We start from the raw sequence: 5933 nt of genomic DNA on the forward strand, positions 1-5933 counted from the left end.
TTCACTCCAATAAGGATGATGATACCTGCGAAAATGTTTCTCTACTCATCTACCAGCAGCACTTTGTTCTTTTTTTTTTTATCAGCTTTCCATAGCACCTGTAACTGATGACTGTGTGGGTGTCTCTAAATTTGTGTGCAAAATGTGGGACATCACCAGTACTAATTATTTGAACTGTCTTTTGGTTAATTGTCTTTGTGTTTTGCCTCCACCCACAGTACAGAAGTGTAATACATTCACTTAAGGGAAAAAAAATGCTTTTTTCCCCTTAAGTAATGACTTAATTATCTCTGAGAAACATTTTCAAATTTGCTGTTTTTTTTTTAATATAAATTAAATTTAACTGAAGATAGATATGTGTGTGTGTGTGTATATATATATATATATATATATATATATTTTTTTTTTTTTTTTTTTTTTTTTTTTTTTTCTAAATTTATTTATTTTATTTTTTTTCCCCCCAGAATTCTGACATAATTAACTCATTGATTCAGGAAAACAAGGCAGAACAAACAAACAACAGCCAAAAAAAAATGTCTTCTTCTTCGTCTTTTTCTCTCAAGTCAATACAGTACACTTCCAGGGGACGTAACCTATTGAAAAACAAGAAAAAATAAAGTTGAACTAGCCACTCGTTGGAGAGAAAACTTTGGTATGATGCAACATTGCTGGATGCCCTCCTGGAGCAATATCCTCCACCTCAGCTAGAAAAGACAAATTCTGACAGAGACAAGATGAAGACAGAGGAGTGAGGTATGTGGTGTGGTTTGCTGCTTAGAGAGAAGAAAAGAGAGTGGCTGGCTGATTTGGGCATGAAGCAACCCTGTATACGGTGTGTGTGTGTCTGTGACAAAACGGAGTGTATGAAACGGGCTTCAGTCTATGCAAGAGAGCGTGCAAAAAGGCCTAAATTTTTCATCTAGAGGTAACCCAAAGCTCTACCAGCCACCCAAAGCATGTATTTATGAAAACCCCTGATTGGACACAAAGCATGCAGCAAGATTCCTCCTCTTTCAAATGTGAGCTTCACTTGGCCTCTAGCACAGAAAACTGCAGCTTCTCTGATACTTATAACTCCATATTCCAGAAAAAAAGAAAAACCTCGGGTTGCTGGAATATTTTCTTGCCCATTAAATATGAGGAAAAAAAAGTCCTTTCATCGAATGACTTCAGGCATCAGTAGTGAAAGAGAAACTGCATGCTCAAGGGCTTCCTCGGCTCAAACAAAAGATTTTAGGTGGAAACTGCGCCAGCAGGGTGGAGCTGGCACAGAGTACTGAGTGTTCAAAACTCTTATAGAAAGTTGCAGTGATAAATGGCAACGGAGATGGGCAATACTGCTTGGAGCGGGGAAGAGGATTTTTTTAATGGAACAAAATCAATGATATAGTGTGATTTAAGGAGCAAAGCATTGTGGAACGCATGGTACTGGTAAGTGTGCAAAACTGTACTCCCTCGCAGTGTGCACCCTGTAGCATGGGTTAACAGCAAAGATCAGGCTCAGAGGAAAATATCTGCAAGCCTGTATGCAAGGCAGTCACACTAGAGAATGTCAAAGTTCAAAGAAAGGATGCTCTAACCCAGTAGTTTTCCAAGTGGGGTCCAGGAGACCGCAGGGGAAATTGAAGGGCTTCCTCAGCGAAGGGAGAGTTAGTTTATATTTAAACCTAAGGAGTGTATGTGTAATTTTTAGTAATACAGTGGTCCCTCGTTTATCGCGGGAGTTGCGTTCTAAAAATAACCCCCAATAGGCGAAATCCGTGAAGTAGTCAGCTTTATTTTTTACAATTATTATAGGTGTTTTAAGGCTGTAAAACCCCTCACTACACACTTTATACACTTTTCTCAGACAGGCATTAACATTTTCTCACTTTTCTCTCTTGTTTAAACTCTCAAAGTTCAAACCTTCGTAGAAAAATAAGTCCAGTATTATAGAATGAACGCATTCTGTACTGTACAGGAGACACGGCACAGAGGAGATTGATTGACAATGGTCTACAGTCCCTTAGCCAATCAGGATGCAGAACACAATGCGCTGTAAAAAAAAAAAAAAAAAAAAAAAAAAGCATGCAAAATTGCACAAAAAAAAATCCGTGAAACTGCGAGGCCGCGAAAGGTGAACCGCATTATAGCGAGGGACAACTGTATTCAGGTTTTTTGCTTATCTGATAATCACATTTTCCCATGTTTTTGAGAGAAATCAAGTACATTTCTTAAGATTTCAATTTGTCTATGAAGTCACTAGAACTTGTTACAGTACCAAAACAAGTATGACAGGCCACACCCAAGTAGTAAGGCGGCGCATCTGCTCATGCACAAAGTAAAAGCACACAAGCAGCCGGGTGTAAGACGGGGCCCCTCAAGTTTGAGTGCCCACCTGAGTGCCCAGAACTGTTAACTAACTGCAAATAATATCTCGACATCTTCATGTAGCACGCTTGCAGAACGCAGCTGTTGCACTGCTCTCAGCCTTTTGCAGATGATCAACTGTCTTCAGCACTGTGACCTGGCCTCGTAAGAACAGGAATAAATGTGCTGTGTGACATTTTACAGGTTTTGCCCTTCACTTTCATTTGATGTGACAGCAATTTTTTTTTCTTTACTGTCCGCCCATCGTGCTCTTTGGGATTCACACTATGCTAGGCAGGAGAGGACCCATGAGGGAAACAGAATAGCTAATGGCTAAGAGGGCAAACCCAGGTAAATACTCTTTGCAACAGGGCTAGACACAATAACTATGTATCTGTGTGTGTGTGTGTGTGTGTGTGTGTGTGTGTGTGTGTGTGTGTATGCGAGCGTGTGGGCGACCCCCGTGGGCAGCCATTAGAGGACAGACGCAATCCTGAAATGGCTGCAGTTCTGCACCTGGAGACCTATTCAGCACACTCACACACACACACAGGCACACAAAAACAAGAGGACCATTAAGACACACATTGTTATGTTTAATGCTCCTTCTAAATGGTCCAGGCTACAAGACCCTGGAGACAGAGAGAGAGTGAGACAGAGAGAGGATGAGCAGAAAGCTGCAGAGACAGAAATATGATGTAGAGAAAAGAGGGGGATAGATTAAAGGGGTGTTGCACTGAGAAAACTAGAAAAAAAGAAAGATGGGGATAGGCAGAATGAGAAAGAGGAAGGCAGGAACACAACTGGCAGTACAGAGGGGCGCGTGGTATCTTCATGGGACAGACACACACACTCACACATTTCATTTTTGTGTGTGTGTTTCAATTATCTGTCACAAAGTAATTCTCACTTAGGTGACATATTATTAAATTGCACTAAATGAAGTATAATTATTGCAAAAGTGTCTAAAATAGAGCTAAAATGAACAGAGGGGATGAATTTAAATGTGTGCAATTTGTGCCGCATTTCAAATGTGTTTTATCTCTCCAAAGCAAAAAGTTTTGCTTGCATTAAATAGCTACTTTCCATCAAACGGAAATAACTGAAGAGCCACGCCAGTGATTTTGCATGTTCAGTGTAATATCTACACATACTTTGTTTTTCTGAATCATTTCCCAAAGCAAGCAGTGATATTTTAAGAAGTCCAGAATCATTTTTCCTCCCTTTTATCCAGCCGTTGGTTTCCATTCATTTCACTGCGATATGAAAATGAACTTTCAGAGACTTCAAAACTTTCCTCAGTCTCTCCGCCAGTGAATAGTCCCCGGGGAAATGTTTGCTTTGCACAGTCAATTATGAGTTCTGTGGTTTATGAATGAGGACAACTTTGTCAGTCACAGAAGCAGAACATTACAAGGTGGGTGTTTCAGCCAAATTTTCAAATTGAATATCAAGGGATTTCGATTATATGCTGTGAAAACTTTAGTACCCCTGCATGATTTGCAAAATGGTTTGTTGCAGTTTAAATGTGGGTAAACTGCTGTAAATGGATCCATTCAAAGTCAATGGTATGGTCCTTTAAACTACACCTTATAGAAGCAATAACAATCAGACACTTCCAACAGTTTCAGCTGATTTGAACTGCTTCAGTCCAGCTGATGTTAAATCAAACAAATTTGTGTTTGTTCAAGTGCAACACACTGGCGGTTCTGGGGAGGGGCCAGCAGGGGCCAGTGCCCCTGTAACACTGAGTCTGGACCCCGCTGTGGGCCCCCCTCCGAACGAAGATTAGAAATTGTGAAGCGGCTTTCACATAGTGCGCGGTTTGGGCCACGCTTTGCACTGTTTACCGCAGACTTGCACAGAGCAGCGTGCACACGCGTGCAGAGTAGGGCGCACACACGCACGGCGTGTACGTATGTGGTGCTGGTTGCTACGCGACTGAAACAGACGCTAGGAAGTAGTTTTCCGCTCTGGCGCACTTTTTCTCTGGCAGACAATACAGCAGCTTCAGATGAAACATGTAAACAGGCAAATACATTCTTTAATTTATGAATTAGCTGAACTAATGCTTCTAAATAAATTATGTTACATGAACGAATTTCATGTGATTTCACCTGTTACCTGTTGTGTGTGTGACTTCACATGGAATTTTATAATAAATGTATGACTATACTGCATTGTCTTTGCAATAGTGCATATCTCATGATGTCAATCATCTAGATTTCTAAAAATAAACGCAGGCCGGTGCGCCCTCACGCTCCACGATCACATACACAATGAATGGCTGTGCCGGCCGGGGGCTGCACCATGCACACGCTGTGTGAAAGCCGCTTAGAGCGTTGCACCGCTGGAAGCATTGCACCGCTCGAAAAGTTACCAACCACCTGACGAGAGGCAGTCAGAAGCAAGAAACGACTACCACGAACATATTTTATTGAAAGGTAACAATAAGCTTTTAGACTGAAAATATGATGATGATTTATTAAGATGATAAGAAGACAGTGGTGTAATGAAGATGTGATGATGATGTTGATGAAACTGCCTGATAAAGATTTTAGAAGCAGCTTAGTTTGTACTAAGTGAGGAGTTTGTACTAAGGTTGCACTGAAAAACAGGATGTTTCCATTGTTTCTGTCTCTTGTATTTGTGTCTCAAATGTGATACTTTGAACCATTCAATGTGGTTACAATGGGTAATCACTAACTTTATTGAAAAAAAAAATCAGATATAATTTCAAATCTTTGTCTTTTTTGCCCCGGGTTGAATATGCTCTCTGACAAAAGCCCTGGCCCCAGCCAGGCCCCTTCAGTAAAATTGGTCTAGAACCGCCACTGGTCCAACAACGAATAACCAAAATCTAAACCAATCAAACTGATGCTGCAAAATGACACAAATTACCCAATCAGGAAACTGGAGGAGTGGAATCACCACAAGGCTACACTGCCGTCTTAAAATCACCTCTATCGGACACTGCAAAATGAAAAAAAAAAAAAAAAAAAATGACCAAGGTTACTGCCAGCTGCCCTGGCAGGGTATTAAGTTACATTTATTCAACCAGCAATAATCACGTCTCAGTAGACCCTCATAGACCATGATATTGCCTCTGAGAAAGCATAAGGTAGCTTCTTGGCTGGCGTGAGAGGGTGTGTGAGTGAGAGATTGATGACTCTACAGCAAAGATGGAGCTGGCACAGTTCGGTCTTCACAGTAAATCCTGGACTATTTGCAAATGAGGAAAAATGCTGGGAGCCTTCTGCAGCAGGTAGAGGCTTCATATTCACAGAAATGATTTGTGGGTTGCTGGTTTGTGTTTAGTTTTTTTTTTTTTTTTTTTACTTTTGATGTAGTTTTCTATTCATCAAATCAAGTATCCAGCCATGCACAAATGCACTCACCTTGATCTCTCATACACTAATGAGGCAGAGGGAACATATAACATGCATGCAAAGACATGAAGACATAGACATAGATGATCATCGCCTCCATGGCTTTGCGTTGACTCTACATTGTGTGGCTGTGTCTCCTAGCAATTTTGGGTTATTAACGAGCCAGAGCAAAAATGCCCAAAAGCTGCTGTTTGG

At 40.9% G+C, this 5933-nt stretch overlaps 1 non-coding gene across 1 annotated transcript; it reads right to left on the reverse strand.

Annotated features, from left to right (window-relative positions):
• Positions 1–5310: 5310 nt before the first annotated feature.
• LOC115367119 (U4 spliceosomal RNA) lies at positions 5311–5467 on the reverse strand. The gene has a single exon (XR_003928892.1). It is a non-coding gene; the product is annotated as a U4 spliceosomal RNA (small nuclear RNA).
• Between the last annotated feature and the right edge of the window lie 466 nt (positions 5468–5933).

This window comes from Myripristis murdjan, chromosome 10 (genome assembly GCF_902150065.1).
Source record: "Myripristis murdjan chromosome 10, fMyrMur1.1, whole genome shotgun sequence".
Lineage (NCBI taxonomy): Eukaryota > Metazoa > Chordata > Actinopteri > Holocentriformes > Holocentridae > Myripristis > Myripristis murdjan.